This window comes from Schistocerca cancellata, chromosome 3 (genome assembly GCF_023864275.1).
Source record: "Schistocerca cancellata isolate TAMUIC-IGC-003103 chromosome 3, iqSchCanc2.1, whole genome shotgun sequence".
Classification (NCBI taxonomy): Eukaryota; Metazoa; Arthropoda; class Insecta; order Orthoptera; family Acrididae; genus Schistocerca; species Schistocerca cancellata.
In genome coordinates, this window is record NC_064628.1 from 630743540 (window position 1) to 630755768 (window position 12229).

Consider the following 12229-nt stretch of genomic DNA (forward strand, 5'->3'; position numbering starts at 1 on the left):
ACCAATGTCATGAGTGCAAATTTTTACAAGTACTTGAGTCAAAATAATAGAATGCCAGTATTGCCAGTGAAGAATTGTCGTGTAACAGGTGCAATAGGTGCACAATCTCATATCATAAAGCACCAGGTGCAAGTCGAGTTTACGGTAGGAAATGAAGCAACGAAAAGCTCGTTCCTAGTAGTTAAGGGATTAGGTGTTGCTTGCATCCTGGGGATGGAATTTTTATGCCAGAGGGACCCAAAAATTGACCTCTTGTGCGAGGAAGTAAGCCTTATGAATGCGGGTAGACATGTAATTGTGCCATTGTTGAGGACACTGGAAGTGCACGGCAAATATTGCCGGAGCTTTCGGTCTGGATTCGAAGGAATACAGGTAATGAATTTATTTTCTGACTGAAGTACGAGACAAGCATATTATAAAGAGTTTATTACTGAAGACAGAGAGGAAAAAAGGAAACTGATAGCCATGAAAGTCATAGAGTCAGAACATTTGACTGAAGCACAACAAAAAGAATTGACTCAGCTACTTACAGATTAAGAGAATGTGTTTTCGGAAAAAAACCGGTGTTATCGAGGGCTACACCTATAACATCGAAGTGGTACCTCACGATACTTTCTGTCACGCAAACTACACCATACTGTGGTCAAAGAAGGAAGCAGTTACGAAGCAAATAAGAAAAAATATTTATGAAGACTTAAAAACGTTCGCTCAGTAGAGAAACTTCTACATATGTGAGTAGTAGGTTAAGTTTAGAGCGTATTTTTTTCTGTGTGTAAATGTTTAGATTTTAGTGTAACAGGTAAAGACAATGAGGCACACAAGATTAGTGTGATTCAGTTTTGTAGATGTTAAGGAATAACATTATTTTTGATCAATTGCATTCTGAAAGAAAAATGAACGTAGGTTTAAGAACATTTTACAAATTTCATTTTTAAAAAATGCTTTAAAAATATTTTTAAAAAAATTCAACAGCATGTAATAATGAAAGAATTTTTCATTAGTCTGTCATGAATATTTTTGAACTGTAGTAGTAATGAAACTTATGAAATTCAATATTATAGTGTATATGTTATTCCATGTATTTATGTCTATGCCGATCCTGAAATATGCTCAATCATAATTTACTATACAACATGAGTGCAGGGTGTACATCACCTAAGGTACCTCATGTGTTATAGGCAAGGTACAAAGCAAATTAGTAAACATGACTAATGCTAAGCACTCTTAAAATATATTGCCATCTGCTAAGGAAGAGATTTGCACGAATTTATCGTGTAAACAAAAGTCTCAAATCTAACACTAATATAGGAACTTGCACGCTAGGCTTAGATTACAAAATGTGTAAAATAATGTGAGAGGCAAAGTTTTGTAAAGTCGAGCCTGGCTCTGGAGGGCAAGTACGCAATGAGTGGGCAGACATGACATGGGGACTTACCTCAGATGAGACGGAAATACAATTGTATAGTCAAAAGTCTGAAGGCAAGTACGACTCTGGTGGAAAATGGAAAAAGGTAATTAGTGTGAGAGACTGGTAAAATCCAGCACGAGCCAAAATCCAGTTCACACTGATTGAAATACATTAATGTTTGTGAACTAATCAAAACAGTTACTTTAAGGAGTGTGAAAAACTGTGAAGGTGAAACTGTGATATGGACAGTGAAGTGCTAATATTGAACGTTATACAGTGGTGAAGACGCCAAACGCCAATATCACGCATGAAAAACTGTGAATTTGCTTATAAATGTGAACTGTTAACGTGAAGTGAACCCACAGTCAATATTTTTGGGACAGACTGTAATTTCAGTGAGTACAATAATGCGAGATTTGGATGCGATGCATGGACTGTTGCAAAACAGCGAATGCAGAAACGGCGAATGTTTGAGCTAAGCTCGTATTGGGACACTCACAAGTACCTGCGAGTGCAGCGAAAACAAACAATTTTATAAAAAAAAACGGACGTGTAATAGTAACAATATCGCATCAGAACTGCATTCATGGGAAAAGATCCATGTCATGTATTCTGCAGGACAATGCTGGCTTGACACTCGGAAACTGGCGAAAACTTAACAACTGCCGCACTAATAAATGCTTCTTTCCCACTAGCGTAACCATCTGCAGCGGGAGGGAAATATTACGTTGGTTACCTGTATGTTTCATGTACTACGTCGGAGATGCGTAGCAGATCTGACTCCTGCCAACAAGCGCGGGGGGCGGATATCATCCCACTCCGTCACGCCCGGCCGAGACAGAAACGCATCGCCAACGGTGCAGCAGATCAGCTGATTCTGACGTTCCGCGACGGCGAGAGACATGCTGGCGTCGAGCGGGCGTTGACCTCTCCGCAGCAACCGCGAACGCTGAGCACCGAACACACCAACCGGCGCCGTCGCGAGCTAAACGCCGCGGCGTCGATCGTCAACGACACTGCAATCAATAACGACGATATATTAATTGTTATAATGACCTCATTTCTTTGCATAGTGCAACGAAAAATTGTTCGTAACGTATGCACATCCTGTCCTCCAATGTCATCCCAGAAAGAATTAAGTGAAAGTAACCACTGCAGTTAGTCTGTCGCTCCACCGAGGTTTTCCCCACGGTTTCCCTACGGCCGCGCCAAATGGGGAGCGAACAGTTGACACCCCTGGGACTTCAAGAATTATAGACTAACTCGTAATTGTATACTTTTGAACACTGCATAAGCTGCAACCAAAAAAAAGAAGCAACCAAAATGAATTTACCAATGTAACAGGTCATAATGTAACTGTCAAACTAATTGTATTATATGTCCTTTTCTTTTGTACATGACTATATTCGTAACCAATTGTGTATTATATTGTTATGTAAATAACTTCCTCTGTATTACTTTGTGTGCAACAAACATCATTAAGTACAATGACTAAAACATACGATGTGACATATGTAGACTGTAAAGGAAAAACTCTGCGTGTGGACACTGTGGACATGAAATAGGAAATATTTATGTCAAAAAACACGAACATTTTTTATTATATAAACATTTTGTGGGGGCAATATAGAGTCTCCAGCGAAATAATAAGAAAAGACTTAAAAAAACAGTATTTATAAAGAAGACACATTTAAAAATTGAATAATATACATTTTTCTCGTGTATCTGTATTATAATAATTTCTCCGTGTAAGTTTCGAGGGCAAAGAAATATAACAAAATGATCGACAAGAGACGACAAGATATGCTCTTTTGTTAATTTTTTAGTCATTTTCACTTCTTCTCTTATCTTGGTTGCGTGTAGATGGACATCTTGCGAGTGCTGGCAAATGTAAGCATATTTGTACTAATTAAGCAGATAATATATTGATTTAATATCATTGCTCACTTTTAATTTTAAGAGGTGATCCTGATTTCATGTCCGCCTTCCTTTGAATTAACCTGCATTCGAGTAATTTACAGTTCAACAATCGCAGCGGCCGATGCAGCCAACGACGCCATTACCTGGCGATATTAACTTATAAAATTTTGTGGAAGCGAAAAACTCGCCCGCTATTAACATAATATACATTTTTCTCCACAGCCGCTCGACGCTGCAGAAAGTACGCAGCTTTAAGATTCTTATTTTCAGTACAACAGCCGAGTGCCAGAGCCAGGACTCCGACTACAAGGCAATGGTTAACGGAGGTAAGAAAAAATACTCTCGCGGGTGTGTGGGCCGCAACTGTAATTAATAACTAAAAACTTTTTGCTTTAAAGTGAACTGACTAGCCGAGGAAATTAATATGAAAAGTTTATTCCATTGTTCAACTTATATGCTCATGTTTTAAGATTCAGCAAGTGCAACATTCATTAACTTAACAAATAATTTAAGATTAATATTGTTAAAAAGGAATACTTCACAATAGCATTTAATTGTAAATCAAAATTAAATGAAATATTTTGATTAAGGCCCACCACGTAAGTCGGCAACAACTAACGTTACCAATAAATAATATATTAAATTACAACGGCCGACGGACGCGGGATTGGCGCCGCAACTTTGGGGGTCGATCGATATGATACATTCTACTGCAGTGAATGTAATTATGTATGTGCCTAATTGTTGTAAAATATTAATGCCTATATGAATTCTTTTACATGTACAACAACAAAACCACACCTTGAGGAGATCTGGAGAAGAAAAATTGTAGAAAAGAAAAAGAATTATGTGAAAGAGAAATAACAAAGGTAAGGCCTATTGTGTGAGCATCCTGCGTAGCTCTGTATGGAATATCGAACCCATATGCACATGAGATACCTTCAGTGAAAAAATAGTAAGTAAAGTGCAAATTAAATTGTGTGTCTTTGTGTATTTATATGTTTATTTTTGGAGGGGATTATTATTCGTGTGTGTACCCGTGTTAAAGATTTGTCAGTGGCTTAAAGTAAATTACGACGGCCAACAGATGAGAGAAGGTGAATATGGAATGGGGGTAAGGAATGAAAGATGAAGCCACCTGGTAGAATTTCGCGCAGAGCATAACTTAATAATTGCTAACACTTGGTTTAAGAATCATGAAAGAAGACTGTATACGTGGAAGAGACCTGGAGACACTGGAAGGCCTCAGATAGATTATATAATGGTAAGACAGAGATTTAGGGACCAGGTTTTAAACTGTAAGACATTTCCAGGGGCAGATGTGGACTCTCACCACAATTTATTGGTTAAGAACTATAGATCAAAGCTGAAAAAATTGAAGAAAGGTAGGCATTTAAGGATATGGAACCAGGATAAACTGAAGGAACCAGAGATTGTAGAGAGTTTCAAAGAAAGCATTAGGGAATTATTGACAAGAACAGGCGAAAGAAATATAGTAGATGAAGAATGGGTAGCTTAGAGGGATGCAATAGTGAAGGCAGCAGATGATCAAGTAGGTAAAAAGACGAGGCCTAGTAGAAATCCTTGGGTAACAGAAAAAATATTTAATTTAATTGATGAAAGAAGAAAATCTAAAAATGCAGTGAATGAAGCAGGCAAAAAGGAATACAAATGACTCAAAAATGAGACTGTCAGAAAGTGCAGAATGGCTACACAAGGATGGCTAGAGGACAAATGTAAGGATGTAGAGGTGTATATAACTGGGAGTGAGATACATACTGCCTACAGAAAATTTAAAGATACTTTTGTAGAAAAAAGACCCACCTGTATAAATATCAGAAGCTCAGATGGAAAACCAGCCCTAAGCAAAGATGGGAAATCAGAAAGATAGATGTAAAATATAAAAGGTCTATACAAAGGCGATGTACTTGATGGTAATATCATGGAAATGGAAGAGGACGTAGATGAAGATGAGATGGGAGATATGATACTGTATGAAGAATTTGACAGATCACTGAAAGACCTAAGCAAAAAAAGGCTCCAGGAATAGACAACATTCCATTAGAGCTACTGATAGCAGCTACTATATGGCAGTAATCTAGATTTTGCTTTTAGATTGAATAAATCGTAATACGGTAGTTCTAACGTCGCTGAGATGATGTCAATGAACTTTTACCAGTGATACAGATGCCTAAAAAATACGAGAGTTTCGTGTATTAACAAAGCGCTAACACAGAAGAGTTTATAAAATCTGAAGGTTTTTTTACTTGGTTTAGACAAACAATTATACAACATTAAAGTAATTTCTGGGCATACAGTAATAATTACATTTAAAATATCTGATTAATGTACTTAAAGTAATCCCCAATGTGGTAGTATTATCTTGTTGTATTAATTTTGTGAGAAAAGCTTCAGTACTAACACATTTCTCAGTATTTAATGTACAATGATAATTAACTTGACTGTGCATGTTATGACAAACGTTGACTGCTTTTTCATCTTGAGTGTACTTTCACAAAAGGGTCATTCATATGTTACAAATATAGCAATTACATGCTTTCTTTCTGTCAGGCGAAAGTTCTTAAGCACAACTGAAATGTAATGAGCACCATACTTTTCTCTTCAGTAGCTCGCTAATTTGTTTAGTGTCCATTGACAATTCAGGAATCAAAATGAGGAAAAGAGGAAGAATCTTATAGATACGAATATACAGTCAGATTCCACTTGAGTATAGAGTTCTGCACTAGCTGTTCATCTGTCGTTGCAGCCAGGAGTGTGCAATAGCTAGTGATGTGATGCCAGTTTCTGACGTTTCCAAAACGTCAATGCAGCCAGGTGTTTACTAGCATGAGACACTCCTCAACATTAGGGTAGCGACATACCAAATCTCCTTAGTCCATACGCAACGGTTCGTCCGGGCACACTGATAAGACCAGTTCACATTGGCCATCATAAAGCTCCTATGTAATAGAGTTTTATACCATCACATCATGACATGTCACATCACGACATGTCATTCCACAGTGCATTTCAAATGATGGTATTCGTGCTGACAATCATGTCAAGGTTTCTCAGGAAGAAAGTTTTGTTGACTCATCGTCTGCTAACATTGAAAGTTAATCTATTTTCGCCACGCTCACACATTTTGTGGTAGTGGAGTTTGAGCTTTTGTGTCGTATTGATCTTTATTTTATTATTGTGCTTTATTTTTCTGCCAAATTGCAAACTTTCCACGAGGATTTGGATATTTTTTTCATGAAGTGTTATTAGTTACCAAAGAAAAAATTATAATGAATGAGATAAAGGCTCTATTTATTTCCTTATAAATGCAGAGTGGTCAACTGTTAATGTTGCCACTTGAACAGCACGTAACTACCTGGCAAGGCAAAACTACATGCTTTGCCCATGATGAGGGTGACAGGAAGTCAGCAGCATAGTATAGTTTGTGGCATAACTTATTCCTAACACACACAACACAAACATCTAAAAGTAAAAGTAAATTACTAATGTATATTAAGCAAGAAGATGCTGGATCTGCCTCCCTTTGTTGGTCAAACATTTCTAACACCTTTTTAGGAAATTGCATAGTACACTCTGCTGTTCCCTCTGAGGAATGGAAGCAATTTATTGACGAATATTAGTTTTAAGTTCATCTAAAGTGTGTGGATGTGATTTGTTAAGATTCTCTTTCAATGTTAGCCAGAGATGAAAACCACAGGGAGTTAAATTGGGGGAATGAGCAGGCCATATGTTGTTAGTGAAAACTCTATATTGAAACACATAAGGAATTTCCTGTAATGAGAATTTGGCTGTATATGCTGCCACAGAGTTCTGCTGAAAGGTCAGGAAAGAACGTTCTCTCTTCATTAATTAGCTGAAACAGGCCACAATATGTTTTCCACACATTTATCACAATTAACTATTTGCCGAAAAAATTGGGCCTATAATTCTCTCATTGCTAATAGTGCACTAGGCTCCTGTTTTTTGATCATGCAGGGGTGCTTGTGTATTATATTAGGCTTTGCAGAATTCCAATAACGGTTAATTTGTGAATTAACATATACGCTTTAGTGGAAGTGTGGTTCATCCAAGAAGAAAGTTAGGTGAGGATCAATTTCTCCATTATGCACCCTACTCAAAATTCATTCATAGAACTGCAACCTTTTTGCAAGGTCACCTGGTTTAAGTTCTTGCAGTGCATTTACTTTATAGAACTGTAACTTCAGCAACTCTGTAGCTGTTTGGACAGAGCTATGGAAAATTACCGTTTACTGAGAAAGAAGTCGAACTGATTTTCTAGGATACCTTTCCAGAGGATGCCCAGTGTTATACACTGTTTCTTCTATGAGTATTGTATGGGGTTTTTCTATGTTTCCTGTCAAGAGAACTCTTCCTGTTTCACGAAAGATATTTATCAATTGATGAATCATACTCTGTTTATGAATTTGAACATCAGAAATTACCTCTTGACATAATCTCCTTTCTGCATGTGCTGATCCTGTATGCATGGATGAATTCGACATGAATATTCGACTTTACCCCAAAAAATGCCCAAACAAACGTTATGAAGTTTACTTTGGCTGTTCATAAACTCTGTCGTTGTTAGTTCCTTTTACTCTGACTTTTTGTAACACAAATGGGAGCTCACAATCTCACTCTCGCCATTCGGCACTGGGCTAAGTGAATTAATGTGATGTTGCGTGATGGCTAGTATGAATTGGCGTTTAAGGCCTGTATCCACAGGCAATGGAAACTTGTACATGCATCCCCTCACCATAGCATCGAATAGTCAAGTGCCCTGCGAACAGCCCTACCGACTTAACTGTCATGCAATGGAAACTTGTACATGCATCCCCTCACCATAGCATCGAAAAGTCAAGTGCCCTGCGAACAGCCCTACCGACTTAACTGTCATGCCAGCTGGCCGGGCAAAGATTGGGTAATTGTACGGGCGCTGATAACCACGCAGTTGAGCGCCCCACAAACCAAACATCATCAACATCACTCGTCCTAGAGCTTCTGCAACTACCGCTAAGTTGATCTACTTTCATCTTGCTGTCGTTCATGTGACAGAAAAATTCTTGAAAGGTTTGTTTAGGCACTTGAATTGCTACTGTCATAAATATGTTGTAAACTAGCAAAACTTTTCTTAAATTTTGTGATAGGAACCTCATCCTAGCCTTCAGTACTTTCTTATGATCACTTATTTGTTACAAAGTAGTATAGCATCTTTCGAAGTGATGAAATTGATTTCTGAGAATATGAACTTGCTCAAGTTCATATAACTGCAGAACAGTCAGTATATTGAAGGTGTTTTAATTTTATTATAATTAAAATAAATGTTTATGTTAGACATTGAGTGAGTGGAAGTCAATTATACTGCGAGTACAATATACAGTTTATTGGAAGAATATGTACACAGGTAAAAGACACATCATATACAACACTGAAGACAAAAATCATCTAACTGTTCAAGGCACAGATATTGCACTCACATCACAACAGCGATGTATATCGCAGTGGATGTCCACACAAGTGTAAATGTGACAATAAAGTAGACACACAAAATTTATTTCTGCCTTCAGAAATATAAAGATACTCTTGATACAAATTGAAATCGTGATATTTTGGCACAGTTACTGAATAATTATTTGTAATTTATTAACTAAAGTTTCCGTCAGAGTTGCATAAAATATTTTTATTAGTGACTAGTTTCGAACATTCTCGTCATTCTCAAGCTATTACCTACATTAGAAGGTACTATTTTATCGACAAAACACTAAGTAAACGATATATTTATTGTAATAAGTCCTGTGCATAATTTTTAAGCAGCTGTACCATGGTATTAAATTTATTTTAGAGGAACAGTGTGAAATGAAAATTGAGGACAGAGAATGAGTTGAAATCCTCTGTTTATCATAAATCAAGACACTCAGATGCAATAACAAGGGATGACTCCAACCAATCACAACAATGTAAAAGACAGATTTCTTTGCTATGCTAGCTCACCCATTTAAGTTTTCTTTAGCTGAAACAGAAGGGCCGTGAGTGGTTTGAAAGAAACCCACTACCCATAGTTTTGTAGTGTGGTGTCACTCCAAACTCTGCAACGCTGAAGTTCTACAATGAGTAACCTTGCATGTTAGGTTGGGGTCTTCTGAAGGCTTTCATCGCCAATGTGTTATTAACTGACTTTTTATAACAAATCCAACCAAGCAAAATACATTTTTGGTGAATTTTCAATGTACCATTGCTTTAAAACAGCTTTCTTCCATAAGTTGCTAGCAATAACACGAAAATAAGTTAATGCAAAAATTCTTTAACCACCAATATGAGGTTTATCGTCATTTTATTTCAACAAATCATGCCAGTAAGGACGTATTCTCTAGAGATCCAATGTGCTGGTGGTTAGAAACATCGTATATTTGTACCCATAGGATGTAAGTTAAACATAAAACCAACCATGGGCTTCAGTTGAACACGTCAAGTACAAAACGGCATGTCTTAATTTCTGTTTGTGACATGGAGAGCGTTCTTGCTTCTTATTGTTTCTACTATAGATGGTACATTTACGAAATATCACAGAACTTTTATGTGTTTCACATGGCGAACTGGCTCCTCAACATGAAATAGCAGTGACATCGCAAAACTCATACAATGCCACATCAATGCTACCTAAATTGTTCCATGTGATGATGGCTTCAAAGATGATCCACACGCAATGATCCATCTGTGCAAATGTCTGCACACATCCATCTGTGCAAACATATTGTAGCATGTGGATAGGTGATTTTCGGAATTTTAAGATATGTGCAAAATAGTAAGTTGGAGGTTTGAGGAAAATTGTTCAAATCTGTGGGTGCAAATCAAATCTGTGCAATCAAATCAGAATGTATGAACAAGACATTGGCGCAAGTCTCCCACCCAAAACATGTTTAAACTTCAGTTCTTTATGGATTTCATTGTAGAATTTATAAACTTGTACAGGAGTCATGTATGTTTGTGGAATGTTATAACCAAGAATTACTGTGACTGAGTTCAGAAGACAGCTGCTTATGATTCTTTAATAGAGACAAAAATAGCAGTTGACCCAGTGGCAAACAAGGAAAATGCAATTCCAAAAAAAAAAAAAATCGTTGCAGACATAACCAAAATTATTAGTCTGCCTGCTTTTCACCTGCAAATCTCCTTCGTTTCCTGAACACAGAGCTACCAGCATACTTTCACTTACTGCTGTCCTATGCTATAATTTTTTGTTGCAATGTTCATAAAATTAAAATTAAAGGTTTTGTTATACAGGTGAGTATAGAGAAAATATTGTGATAAGTTGTAAAGGAACATCTTGCAGCTCTGACTTCAGGCATTCAAAGAAATTTATACTTGCATGTCAATACATTTAATCTCTAAGACAGGGGTTTCAAACTTTTCCTGTGATGGAACACTCTAAGAATACTGGTACATTGATGGAAAATCTTATTTATTTTGAAGATTAATAAAATGAGTAAAATTCTAAAAATGAGAAAAACTTGTTTTATTAAATGATTTCTTCAATTTTAAAACATAACAAATTAGGCAGGAATAAAAATGAAATTTAAAAAATAAGAAAAAATTAATTATTTATTTCAAATCTATTTAGTTTCTTTTGTCCTTAACACATAACAACAAAGTGGAATAAGCTTTCCCATGACTTCAATGATTTTGTTCTTAAATTTTAAATCTTCTTGTTATCAGGTACAATGGTAGGAAGTTGAATTCTAATATCTGGTGCACAATCAAGCCTGTTCCTGAAGTTTATCTTCTTTCCAGTATAATACAAAAATCTTGATTCACTTAAATATGTAATGGTAAATAATTATAAAAAATAATGGCTTTTTTGCATACACTCACATATTCTTTGGATAAATTCGCCCTGAGATTACATAATGGCTAATCTTCGTGCTTTTGGTTTAAATCAGAATTTTTCGTATTCCTTTGTATTTAAGCTTGCTGGCTTAGCTGCTACAAAAAAAGAGTTTCGAACCCAGGAATTATCCTGATTAATCTTTGGAAAATATTTTGAACAGATGTTTTCAGTCATGTAGCACTCTGTAAATAGCTTAGAAACTTCCTCATCCACTTTAAAATTGTTCTAGTTGACCACTGATGTAAAGTGGGAAAACAACAATGTTTTCTTAAACTGAAAAAATACAAACTTCCGAATTTTTCTCAAAAGACGCAATTTTATCTCTTGTATTAGAAATTGTGACACTCTTTTCTCGAAATGAAAAGTTAATTTCGTTGCTTTTTGTAAAATGTGTGCCAGATATGTAAGTTTTATCAACTATAAAAGATTGTTAAAGAATTCAATAAAATTTTGTAATAAATTATTTTGCACATTAAATAATGCCAATAACTTACTACAAAGTTCACAAAGCTTCAACAGTAGTTTGCTTCTGGATAGCGATCTCACTTCTGTATACAATAACAGTGTGTTGTGTTAGCTATCTACTTTGTCCACAAAATTTTAAACAATTTGGACTGCAGTGTTCGAGATTATACATAGTCCACTATTTTTACTACTTCATCCACAACACACTTTAAACCATTTGGTATTTTCTTTGTTGCTAGAGCTTGCCTATACAAAATACAGCGACTGCTGGTGGCCCTTGTAGCTTCCCGCAGTGTACATGATAGAGTTCTCTTCGTTTTTCCGACCATAAATGTCGCTCCATTTCTGCAAATATCAATACACTTCTCCCAAGCGATCTCATGCTTCATAATGTAATCGCTGATACAATTAAATAAGTCTTCTCCAGCTTCTTTTTCATGTATATATGTTCTCATGAATAAACCTTCTGCAGTAGTTTCAGCAAATGTATAACGAATAAATATTAGTAGTACATCTAGTCTTGTGAGATCAGT